Source organism: Globicephala melas, chromosome 2 (genome assembly GCF_963455315.2).
Source record: "Globicephala melas chromosome 2, mGloMel1.2, whole genome shotgun sequence".
NCBI lineage: Eukaryota > Metazoa > Chordata > Mammalia > Artiodactyla > Delphinidae > Globicephala > Globicephala melas.
The window spans coordinates 37,382,561-37,395,370 of record NC_083315.2 but is presented as its reverse complement, the minus strand read 5'-3'; the positions used below and the strand labels follow the sequence as shown (position 1 = coordinate 37,395,370).

General features: G+C 52.0%; 1 protein-coding gene and 1 pseudogene across 2 annotated transcripts in view; one reads left to right on the top strand and one right to left on the bottom strand.

The window, feature by feature from the left end:
* Positions 1-4,801, bottom strand: part of ANPEP (alanyl aminopeptidase, membrane) — a 34,343-nt gene extending 29,542 nt beyond the window's left edge. The window contains exons 1-2 of one of the 2 annotated variants that reach the window (XM_060293517.2): positions 4,305-4,801; positions 3,764-3,847 (exon numbers count right to left, since the gene is read on the bottom strand). The gene's annotated coding sequence lies outside the window, so the exon portion shown is untranslated. Of the gene's footprint in view, positions 1-1,676; positions 1,793-3,763; positions 3,848-4,304 lie in introns of those variants that run through there. The other variant, XM_060293518.2, reaches the window with a different exon arrangement.
* A 4,185-nt stretch (positions 4,802-8,986) lies between these two features.
* LOC115864673 (large ribosomal subunit protein P1 pseudogene) lies at positions 8,987-9,333 on the top strand (annotated as a pseudogene).
* Positions 9,334-12,810: the final 3,477 nt, after the last annotated feature.

Below are 12,810 nucleotides of genomic sequence, written 5' to 3'. Positions count from 1 at the left end.
GACAGTGGGGAAGAAGGCCACTCTGTTGCCTGGGGAGGGCAGGAGAGGGCTATCAAAAGAGGGAACTAATTGGGTTGAGTCTTGAGGATTGAGTTGAATTATCCTGACGGACAGGTGGAAGAAGGGTGTCCCAAGCAGAGAGAGGGACCAGCATATGCAAAGGCAGGGGGTCAGGTGCCTGGTGGGGTATGAAGCTGGGGCAAGCAGGGACTGGACATTGAAGCCTTGAATGCCGTGGTAAGGAGTTAAGACTCTATGAACTCTGAGTAAAGGACACTGATGGGGTCAGATTTGTCTTTCAGAGTGAGCCTCTGGGGAGAGCATGCACAGAGGGGACCAGCATGGAGGGGAATCAGACTGGAGGCTGGAAGAGCAGATGGGAGGCGTAGAGCCTCTCCAGAGGTGAAGGATCTCAGCAGCAGGCAGAGACAAAGGGGCTAAGGGATATTTAGGAGGCTTGGTACCAGGAATTGTGCATGGGTGGGTGGAGGTAGGGTTTTGGGGGAGAGAGGGAAGGGAACCAGTGCTGCAGCTTGGGCTAGAGAGGATGGTGCTGGAGTCAGCACTTCCTGGAGCTGAGAGTTTTTTCTTTTTTTATTTCTCATTGCTGTTGTTTTCAAGAATTCAGTTTGGGTTTTATTATAAAATTGATCAAAAACACATTTTTTGAAAAAAAAAGAAAAAGGACAAAGAGCAGTTTTAGAGCTGACTCTCTTGGCAAGGCCGGAAGTGGGAAAGAGCCTGTTGTTGATGCGAAGTTGAGCCCAGCGGGGTCCCAGGCATGGAAGGGACAGAATGGACTGGGAGCCTAGCGGGAGGGACAGCGGTCCCTGAGGCAGGGTGAGAGGGAGGGACAGGCCAGGCGGGGCAAGAAGGCAGGGTGAGCGCCGCTCCCCTGGGCTGGCTCCCATCCTAGTGCTGGCTCCACACCCCAGTCAACCACGCACTGGCCACAGGCTGCCCCCGGAGCCTCCCGAGGGCAGAGCAGGATGCTCAGGAGGCCAGCTTTGCAGGCAGACACGTGGCTTCCAGTCAGGGTCTGACACTTACAAGCTGGGCAACTACCTTACCCCTCGCCTTCGCCTTCCTCGCCTGTAAAATGGGAACAAGCCCTCCTCGAACTGTTGTGAGAGTTACACGAGAAAAGCTGTGCATGGCGTTTCCCAACGGACGGCCCACAGGAGCCCTCAGTAATGATTCCTTCGTGGATGATATCGGTGCAGTGCTCGTCTTTGACCCACTTGGCATAGCCCATGCCTCCTCTGGGCATGCCTCTCCCTGGGCATGTCAGCCTCTTTGTCTAGAAAGTCTCAGCTCTGGGGGTTTCCCCATCTGCCTTCTCGGCCACCCCTCCCGCGTCTCTTCCCAGGACCTGCCATCTCCTGAAAGTGCCCTTTTCCTGACCCCCCTCCTGGACCCTGGCTCTCCCATCCCCCTGAGAGCTCCAAGCTTCTCCCCACCTCCCACCCATCCGTCCCCCTCTGCAGGCCTTCCTTCTGCCCACCCAGCCTGAGCCCACCGCACTCCACCTGCCAGTCTGTGAGCCTCCTTTCCCGCCTGGCACTGCCCCATGCAGTGGAGGAATCTCTGTAACATGCCCGGTTTCACCCCCACCGATGGGTTTCCTAGGGCTTCCACAAACTGGGTGGTCAAAAACAACAGAAACGTATTCTCACACTGGTATGGAGAGTCACCAGTCTGAAATCACAGTGTCAGTAGGGCCATACTCCCTCCAAAGGTGCTGGGGAGGATGGTTCAGTGGCTTTTCCAGCCTCTGGTGGCTCCAGGTGGTCCTTGGCTTGTGGCTGCATCACTCCAGTCTCTGCCTGGAGTCACGTGGCCTTCATCTCTGTGTATCTCCTATAAGGACACTTGTCATTGGATTTAGGGCTCACCTGAATAATCCAAGATGTTCTCATCTCCAGATCCCTAACTTAATCACATCAAACACCATGTTTCCAAATAAGGTCACATTCACAGGTTCCAGAGATTAGAACTTGGACATGTCTTTTTAGGGGACACCATTCAACCCACTACACTCAGCAGGGCCCTGGGGCCCTCCTCAGCTCCCCCAGTCTCTTCCAGGCCAGCCTTGGTCCACTCCCCATGTGGCTCACCTGAAGCACACCCACCTGTCACCCCCAACCCTGCACTGCAGCCTCCCTCACCTCCAGCATCGGAAAGAAAATCACAGGCATCCTTCCCACCAGCCCTCGGGGCACTGCCTTCATGGCACCTGGGAGACCTGCTCCAACCTTCTGGCCTCCCAGGGCTTCCTCCTCTTGCTCTGGCAGCCTGAGACCTTTTCCAAGACTCTCTTCTCTGAAACTCGACTCTGGACAGTCAGCCCCGTCTCAGTCTCAGGGACATTTGCACTCCCAAGCCTTCACTTTCCTCACATATGAAGAGGAAGATCTGAGAGGAGGATCTGAGAGGCCCCTCAGGCTGCAGCATTCTGGAATTTCTCCTCTTCAGAGCCCTCAGGAGGCTTCAGGGCTTCTACCAGCCCAGCTTGTCCCCTAGTGCTCCAGGGCCCCTGAGAGGCGCAAACTGTTCTGGAAAGGGGTCAGCCTGCCCTTGGCCTCGGTCGTGGGAAACGGGTCAGTCCTCTCTCTGGTACTCAGTTCTGCACAAAACGTGGCCCCCAAGACAGGCTGCCCACAGGAGAACTGGGGCCATGGGCCCAGTGGTCACTGAAGCCTACTCCAGGCTCCTAGGGACCTGGAGCCTGTGCCTGGCTGGAGGTTTCAGGAAAAGGTGGGACCAGACCCTGAGTCCAACACTGCTACTTTCAGGGGGCAGAGGGTGTGTGGACAGTAGCAGTTAAGGGTCAGGCTTTGTAATCCTGCCTGTGACACTTACTAGCTGAGCAACTCTGGGCAAGTATTATATCTTCTCGGCTTCCTCATCTGCAGGTAGTAATAGCATTTTACCTCTCAGGGTTGTGGTGAGGATTAAGGGAGGGAATTCACAAAAAACTTGTCAGGCAGCTAGGGTCGAATCAGGCTAGCCATTTCATCACCGCCATTATAGGCGGCCCCGGGGCCTCCAGCCTCTGTCTGTACTTGCCTCTCCCTTCAGCCCCAGACCTGAGCCTCCTGTCCAAGACCCTAGGGCTCAGTGATGTGATGATTAAATGTTTAACAATCCGCAGGGGGTGGGCTTGAGGGGTTAGCACTGATTTAGCATTTTTCCCATGTCCATGGGGTAAATAATCCCACCAGTCCAAATTCAAGCTATCACAGGAGGCAGAGCTGGGAAGAGACCATCTCCCCCTAATAGACACAATGGTGTGCAGAACCATAAGAGCATAAACACCAGCCAGAGTGGGAACATAATTAGGAGGCCATGAGTTTTGAGTATTATAATCTTTGTTTTTCACATATTTTGTTTAATTGTAAGCATATATGATTTAATTTTTAATAACGGCTATGTTTAACAACTGATTCGTGAAATTCCTGAAATTTTAACAGCCAGCTCTCCCATGTGGGTACCAGCTGGCTCCAGAACCCCACTGCTGCCATGCTGTGCCTACTCTTCCAGGAGACATGGGGCTTCTCTGAAAACCGTGGGGCCTGGCATCTGCCCACCTCCTCTCCCCCCACAAGGTGACTCTTGGGGAACACTGTATTTAAGCTGGGGCTGTCTCTGGGGTTCCATATGTAGCCCATATTCATGCCTGGGGGCTCTCACCCCTGGACCCTTGGCCTGCCACTCAAACTCCTTTAGGGTTAAAAGGTACAGGTTTTGAATTCAGGCACACCTGGTTCAGATTCTGGATCCAGCCTTTAAGAGCTGAGTGACGCTCAGCAAGTAATTTAATCCCAAAGAGGTTCATTTTCCTCACCTGTAAAATAAGGATAAGAATTTTATTAGAATTCTAGTCCAACAGAGTTGAGTTTTCTATAAAAACAGTTTATTGAGGTATACTTGACATACAATAAACTGTACATATTTAAAGTCTGTAAGATCTGACATGTATATACAGTCACGTAACCATCTCCACACTTAAGATAATGAACATATCTGTCACCTCAAAACTTTTCTCATGCCCTTTGTAATCCCTCCCTCTTGCCCCCCTCTTTCCCAGCCGGTTCCCAGGCAGCCACTGATCTGCTTTTTATCACTATAGATAAGTTTATGTTTTCTAGAATTTTATAAAAATGGAATCATTTGTGCCTGGTGCAGAGTATACACTCCAAATCCACGAGCTGCTGTAGCAGTCAGCTGAGGCTATGTTATACTGCAGCAACAAACAGCCCCCAGATTTTAGCATCTTACAACAAGGTTTATTTCTGACTCACATTACATGTCCGTCATGGGTTGGTTGCCGCTCTGCACTAAGCCAGCTCCACTCCAAGACCCAGGTTGAAGGAGCAGCCCTTATCTGGGACACTGCAGGTCTCCTGGCAGAGATAAGAATGAACGTGGCAGCACCATGACTCCTGAAGTTTCTTTTTAGAAGTGGCACACCTCACTTATGCTCAGGTTATTGACCAAAGCAAGTCAGGTAGCCAAGCCTGATGTCAAATTATGGGAAGTGTCATGCTCCCCCAGGGAGAGGCAATAGATACTTTGAACAGTAATAATGTCTACCAGAGCCACTTTCACTATTATCATTGATATTGTTCTAGCTGGAGACCATGCAGAGGCTCCACACACGCGATCTAGCCTGATGTCCCCTGATGCACCACCACCCTGGGCTGGGTGCTCTCCTCAAGGGTCAGGGTCCTCCCATTCACCAGTGCCCACCTCATTAATTTGGAAATTTAGAGACTAGCTAAGCCCACCAGGCCCCACATCTCTGTCATCCTTGGCCCCGGCTCACTCTGTGCACCCATCCCATCCCCCTGTCAGCCCTTCCCCCCCTTCTCACTGAGCCCCAGAAACCCTGATTCCATGGCCCACACTCTCCTAATCTGGGCCTCTCCTCTGAGCTGGCTGCCTAAACTGGGCAGTGTCCCTGTAAGCCAGGGGTTCTCTATGCACACAGCTTCCCTTCCCTCCCACAAGCCCACCCTCCACAGGCATTGCCCACTGCGTCTCAGTCTCTTCTGACTCTGCTCCCCAAATCTAACTTACACTCACCCCAAATCCAGCTCCTCCATGGTGCCAGATAGAGCAAGACCTATCATCTGTGGGGCTACTCAAGCCCCTGGTCATCGCCTGCCTCGCCCATCCCCATGCTTCTCTCTACGCTGGATGACGATCCCCAAGTCCTATCAGTTCTAATCCTAGAATGCCCCATGAATCCTCCAATTCTCTCCACCTCCATGGTCTCACCCTGACCTGGTCACCACCAAAGGCTTCCTAACTGGACTCCTGGAATGTTTTTTGCTCCCTTTTCATCCATTCTCCTCACTAAAGCCACAGCCAAACTGGACACATACACCTCTCCTATGCCCAACACAGGCACACACAGACTACTCCTACCCTGGCTTCCTACTGTCCTCAGGATGGGCTCCAACACATTCCCTGCCTCCGAGGCCCCAGCTCCCCATCACCTCCCTGATCTGTCTCCACTCCTGTCCTCAGCTACTTGCAGGCCCTTTGTTTGCCCAGTTCTCACTCCCTCTGGCCTCCCAGCCTCTGCAGGAAGTGGCTAATTCCTTGAGGAGTGAATGGGTTGTGCTGAGCCAGGAGGTTTTCCCCACCACTCACAAATGAGCTCAGAACCCCTGTGCTTGCAGCACCAGCTCTGCCTACTGAATGCATTTGAGGGTTGAGAACACAGGGGTCTCTTCCAGCCTGGGAGGACAGTGTGTGTGAGGATGGGGTGTGTGGGGTGGGAGAGAGACCAACCAGTGACAAGGACGATGGTAACAACAATGACCTAACATTTATTCATCTCATACCATAGGCACTATCCCCAGTGCTTCCCAGAGACAAATTCTTTCTTTCTTTCTTTTTTTCTTAAACCCATATTATTATTATTATTATTATTTTTGCGGTATGCGGGCCTCTCACTGTTGTGGCCTCTCCCGTTGCGGAGCACAGGCTCCGGACGCGCAGGCTCAGCGGCCATGGCTCACGGGCCCAGCCGCTCCGTGGCATGTGGGATCTTCCCGGACCGGAGCACGAACCCGTGTCCCCTGCATCGGCAGGCGGACTCTCAACCACTGCGCCACCAGGGAAACCCCGTATGTGATTTTTTAATTGAAGTATAACAAGCCTAGAGAAAAATACAAAATCATAAATGAAGAACTCAATGAAGGTTCACAAAGTGAACACACTGTGAAACCAGCACCCAGATCAAGAAAGTGAGCTTTCTCAGCACAAGGAGCCCCACTCCTGCCCCTTCTTCTCTTGTCGTTCTAGGACACCCACTATCCCAGCTTCTAAAATCATGCATTCACTTTGCCTGTGTTTGAAGTGCAAATAAATGAAACCATACAACCTACATGGTTTTCTGCCTGGCTTCTTATGCCTGGTGTTGTGTTTTAGATTTATCCACATTGTTACATATAGTTGTAGTTTGCTCTTTCTTGTGGCTGTGTAGTAGTCCAGGGTACTTATTTATTCATGTGTTCCATTCTCGATGGGCATCTGGCTGTTCCCAGTTTTTGGTGATTACACAGAGTGCTGTTAACATTTTTGTCCCCGTCTTCCAGACACGCACACTAGTTTGACATCACTGAGTCATAGGATAAGCGTGTTCTAAATCCAGCAGATTCCACCAGGTTTCCCACTAGCTGTGTTCGAGGTTCTGGATTAACTCTAATCCTCAGGACAACCCTCTGCATGTGATGTGGTGGACAGGCGTCTGTTCCCTGCTTGGCAAGCTCCTCACTGTGTGATGCTGGGGCCAACCTCCTCTACTTGCTGCCCTGACCCCTGGATCTGAGTTTCACAAATCAGAGGCACTGCCTAGGAGTCGGTCTATTCAGGGAAGGCCAGCAGGGTCTGTGGCCCTGGGGTCCAGTGTTGGCAGTGCTGGTGGCATGCTTCAGAGAATATTTTTCCTTGTGTCCTGGACAGCTTTGTTTTGGGCTTTCCACCTTTCCGTTGAGCCTGTGAGAGCTTCCCTATAGCCCTTTAGTAAGCTTCTGGGTTGGTGCTATTGTTTGCAACCAAGAACCTTGACTGATTCAAGGAAGCTGTTTTACTCCCATTTCACAGATGAGGAAACAGAAGCACAGAGAGGTTAGGTATGTTGCCCAAGGCCACACAGCTAGCAGGTGGTGGAGCCGGGATTCAAACCAAGTTTATATCCCATTCAGGGCTTTATGTCTCTATGATAAGTGCGTTCTCATACACTATTCCTACAACTGGAAGTAGGCAGCTAAACGACTCACTCAAGCTCACGCAGTGAATTGAGAAGCCAGGCCCCATGACTCCCACCCCACAGAGCTTCCTGCCCTCAAGCCTGGAGTAGGTGTGGAGCTCCATGCATGTTGACAGGGGAACAGCAGAAGTGTTCATTCATTCATTCATGAACAGTCACTTATTTAACTGACAGCTAAAGTGGGTCAGGCACCGTGCTAGGCACAGCAAAATAGCAGCAAAAAATAGTGAAAAGAATAGAATTTGACATCACAAACACTATGACGTCAGGTGATAAGTGCCAAGAGAAACAGGAAAGGGCAGGGAAGTCCTCTGACAGCAACATTTGTGCAGAGACTCTCCTGAAGTGAGCGAGCGAGAAAGACCTGAAGACAGGCAGAGGGGTTGGCCAGGGCCAGGGCCTGGCACAGCCTGGAGTCTGAGGCCTTTCTGAGGCCACAGGAGCCAAGAGCAGCTCATCAGGTCTGGGCTGGAGCTGGGAGTGGGTGACCTGATAGGAAAGGGTTGTAACCCTGAGCACTGCGGCTCAGGGAGAGGCCTGAAAGGATGGCCCACTGCGGGCCACCAACCTGTGCCAGGCACAGCACGATGCCAGGTAGCATCACTGTATCACTTGCCTGTTTGGCACAGACCTTGGATCCAGGGATTTCCTTCCAATCTTGTAACATCATCGTGCACAATAAACAGCTGGTGGGTTGGTTGGTACTTCATAGGGCCCAGGTAGGCCCCAGTTGGTGGAGAAGAGGCAGGTAGAGGCTGGGAAACTCAGCAAAAAACGAGAAGGAATATCAGCAGAAAACACCCCAGAGTGCACAGTCCAGCATCTGAATGGGAGCCACCTCCTCATGGACCAGCTGTACCTCCCAGACACACAAAAGAAGTTCCAGAAAAGCTGGCTTAGCAATTAGCAGTTCAAATCCTAGCTTGCCTCAGTTAGATAAGCACTTTCCTAGCAAGAAAGGATTACCTTCCAGGCTGTGCATATTGCCATCTTTGGCATGCAGCGACCTCAGGCCTGCCAGCCAGAGTAAGATTCGTGTAGCCTGCGGCCAGCTGGGGAGCCACTGGGAGGCTTGGAGAGGGGTCAAGGGAACGGTGCCCAGTGCCAAGGACTCAGAACTGGGAGGCTGGAGGAAAGCTTCAGTGCCAGGCTGCCCAGGGCAAAGACGGTGATCTTCTGTGGTGGGCGTGCCCTGGGCTTGTGTCTCTTGGCCTCCAGTTTCACTTGCAGCTTGGAAGGGTCTAGGGGTGGGGTACGAGGAGGCTCCTTGCCCCTCCCACCTCAGGGCCCCAGCGGGAAGGGGCACACTGACTCACCAAGCCACAGTTGCCATCAACAGGGCCCCACGCAGGCCAGCAGAGGAGCTAACTGCAGCAGCTGCAGGTGTGACAACCTCCTGGGTTCTCCTCTCTGTTACCACAGGAGAGGTAGGGCCTAGTGGCAGAAGCATCATGGACCACCAGTAACACCCCCAAGCGCCCATCTGGTACCTCCACTTGTTGGTGCCTGAGACAGGCCTGTTGGTAAGTATTTTGAATATCACCTGAGCCTGGGGAGTCAGTGGATCCCAGTCTTTGAAAAATTCACCTGGCTCCCTCTCCTCAGCTGCCGCTAAGGTGCTCAGTCCCTCTGAGGAAGCTTGGGTCGCACTGGGGTGAGGCCCTCACTTCATCCGGCGACTAGCACCACGCCCGCCTCGCATTCGCTTGTACCATGGCCTCCATCTCGGAGCTCACCTGCATCTACTCGGCCCTCATCCTGCACAACTATGAGGTGATGGTCACGGAGGATCAATGCCCTCATTAAACAGCTGCTGTAAATGCTGACCTTTTCTGGCCAGGATTGTTTGCAAAGGCTCTGGCCAATGTCGACATCGGGTGCCTCATCTGCAAGGAAGGGGCTGGTGGGCCTGCCTGTCAGCTGGGGTGGCACCAGCAGGAGGTCCTGCCACCTCCACCACTGCTGCCCCAGCTGAGAAGACAGTGGCAGTGAAGAAAGAAGAGTCTGAGGAGTCTGATGATGACATGGGCTTTGGGCTTTTTGACTGAACCTCTTTTGTAACATGTTCAATAGCTGAACTCTTAAAATAATAAATGAATATTTACCTGTACCTCCTTTCTGTCATTTCAGCTGTGCCTTTATCCCATGGGTTTGTAAAGGGCATTCATCATCACCAATACAGAAAATAACCCCCAACCTGCCCTCTTGAAAGTGTGGTCCAATCCTAGGTGGGAGGGGAGGGCACCCCTATACCCAAGCACTCTCAGGCCAGGCTGATATCAGAGCTGGAAAAAAATGTAAGGTTTGCTCTTGAGAAAGCCTAAAGATCCCATTTCTCACAGGAAGCGTGGAGTCCCTATAGGAACCCAACCCTCGGCCAGGCCTGCTTGGCCAGAGGCCCTCACCCCCGTCCTGGCCAAATGCTGACTCCTCCCACTATGTCTTTGGGACTTCTCCGTTTCCCCCTGACTCTGGGGGAAGGGAATTCCAGGCTCTGTCCCCCACCCTTCCGGTCCTACCAATCCCAAGCTCGCTCTTCTATGTCTTCAACCTCCTCACTGTAAGGGAAGCTTCACTGTCCAGAGATTCCACCACTTCCCCTACAGCTTTATCCACCAGCGGCCTATAGATATGGGCCACTGGTGGGGCCAGGCCAGTATCCACTGTCCCCATCATCCCTCTGCAGCCCCACCTTTGAGGTCTTCTGCCAGGACTTGAGCACCGCAGACGTCCATCTCTCCTTCCCAGCACCACCAAACCTCTCCCAGCTAATTGCATCTACTTCAGCTCCCATTTCCTCTGCAAAAATCCCAATGATGACAGCAGCCAGTGTTTATGGAGTCCTTTGTGGTCTTCATCAATTCTCAGTTAACCCTCAAACAGCCCCCTAAGGCAGGAGTTATTGGTACCCTTTTATGGATGTGGTCACTGACCTTCCGAAGGCTCTGTACGTCACAGAGCTAGCTTGTGACGCACACTCTTATACAACCACCTTGTGGGTGAGACCCACCCCACCACTAGGCTAGAGCCACCCCTTCCAAGTTCCCTCATTTCGCTGCCTCACTTAGAGGGCTTGGGGTGGAGGGGCAGTGGCAAGACCAAGAAAGGTCATCTCTTCTAAGTCCCACCCCTTGGCCTCTCAGCAGGGGCCCTTCCCACTGAAAGTCCTCCATCGACTTAAAGTTGCTCCTCTGTCTAGACTCTCATCTCCCTTTCTCTGCCCACAGGCTGAGTCCTCTTGGCCACATCGCTCGCCCACATGGCTTCAACCACCATCTCTCTGGGCTGGACGTTCATTTCCTCTCTGCCCACTCCCAGGTTCCCAGCTGGCTGGTGGACATCTGCCCCAGATACTCTCAGGCAACGCCAGTGTCACATGTCCACATCCAAACTCTGGTCTTTCTCCCTCGCTGGTCCTCTGGTCATGTGGGCTCCACTGTCATCAACTTTGCCTTTCTCCTCTCCCTCATCCTCCACAGGCCATCACCTGGTCCCTCTCTATAGGCTGTTCCCAATGCCATTATCCAGGTTCTTTCCCCAAATGCTGACTGAGCACGGGGCCCTGGAGAGCATAAGCTACAAGTTGCTGTTAGAATGAGTTACCATTTGTCTCAAGTATTCACTCATTCAATAGTTATTTATTGAGAAGTACATACCAGGCACTGGTCATAGCAGCTGGGACACAGCACTGAACAGGAGAGACAAATCCCTGCCTTTGAGGGGCGTACGTCCTAGTGGGGGAGATAAAAACTACAACTCAAACACACAGGACATCAGAGTGCCATGGAAAATGCAGAGGCAGAGCAAGGATGGGGTGGTCTGGGAGGCCTCTCCCTCTACAGAGGATGGCAGGATTGTAGTGGGCTGTCAACCAAGGTCAAATGGAACAGAACTCTTTGAGGAAAGTACACTCAGTTTCAGTAATAAAAATCCAGGGGCTTTGTTTCTTAATCTTTTAAATTGGAAACACTTGTTGCTTCCGGGGATGGGGGTGGGTGCTCCGTGGTTTGGGGGAACAGGGTGAGAGTCTGGCTGAACAGCCTTTTGTCACCTTAAATTTTGAACCACGTGAATTTCCTTTTCAAAACATTAATTCATTGAAATAGGAAAGAACTTGGACAGTCTTCTGGAAAAGATTAATCATTTCCATGGAGCTACTGCCTTATAGGAGGCCTGTTTGTCTATCTGCCAACTGCTGCCAGACATCGCAGATGTAGCATCCTCCAGTGCTCCCTAGTGGGCAACATCTTAACCATGAGATCAGCCATTTGTCCACCTGCAGGCACTGGCCACGTGTACACACAGGTATGTGGACACCAGGCTCACGATGACCACAAGGAGATGGGTAGGGCAGGAGACTCGGGAAGCTGAAGACCAGGATATTTGCTAGGAGCCGACACCCCCACCCCACCCCAGGTGACTCCCCTACCTCACTGGCTCTTGTCATGGCCATCACACTCTCTCTTGACCTTTATCGTCAGGCACTGATCACAGCTGTATCCTATTTGGAAACCCATGGCCCACACTAAGGATTTAATCCCCTACTAAAGACTGGTCCACCAGACACGACTTGGCCAGCAGCCTGGTTTCAGCCTTACTTCCCTGGTTTCTTTCCTGGTGAAGCTGGGGCCCGAGAGGTCTTCCCTAGGTTGGCTCCATGGAGGTGGAGGTGGTGGGGAGGAAAGGCTGGCTCTGTAAGTGGCAGAGGCCTGAATAACAGGGACTTGAGAACACTCAAGATGGCTGACTTAATCCTTAATGTGACAAGCACAGGGCCATGATCTGTGCAGAAAGGTGGGTACACATGGACTGAATGTTTGTGTCCTCTCCCAAATTCATATGTTGACATCCAATCCCCAATGTGATGGTATTTGGAGATGGGGCCTTTGAGAGGTAATTAGGTTTGGATGAGGTCACAGGGGTGGAGACCCCATGGTGGGATTGGCACCCTTATAAGGGGATGAAGAGCCCAGAGCTTTCTCTTCATTATTTCCGGACAGAGCAAGAATATGGCCCTCTGTGAAACAGGAAGTAAGCCCACACTAGGCACCAAATCTGCTGGCACCTTGATCTTGACCAGCCTGCAGAACTGTGAGAAATGTTTGTTATTTAAGCCACCCAGTCTATGGTATTTTTGTTCTAGCAGCTTGAAGACAGGCTGTTTGGAGCACAGACAGCAGAGCATGATGGGGTCAGCTGGGGTTGGGAAATGGGTTACTGTCCTTTAAATATTCCATAAAACACAAAGTCACTGACTCTAGCCTCCACAAATTCAGGCTGCCAGTCAGATGCAACCTGAGCACTCAGAGATGCACAGCAGAGACAGCTGCAGGAGGCAGGGCCTCACTGCTCGCAACCTTCAGTGCCCAGAACTGAGCCTAGCATCCACCAGGCACTGAGAAATTGCAGAATGGAGGAATATTAGATTTTTGTCAGTGGCAGTGAACACTGAAAACCCAGTATTCTGTACCACTTCAGGAAATCCTCATTGTAAACCATCCAGGGCCAAGGGCTCCCAAATTCAA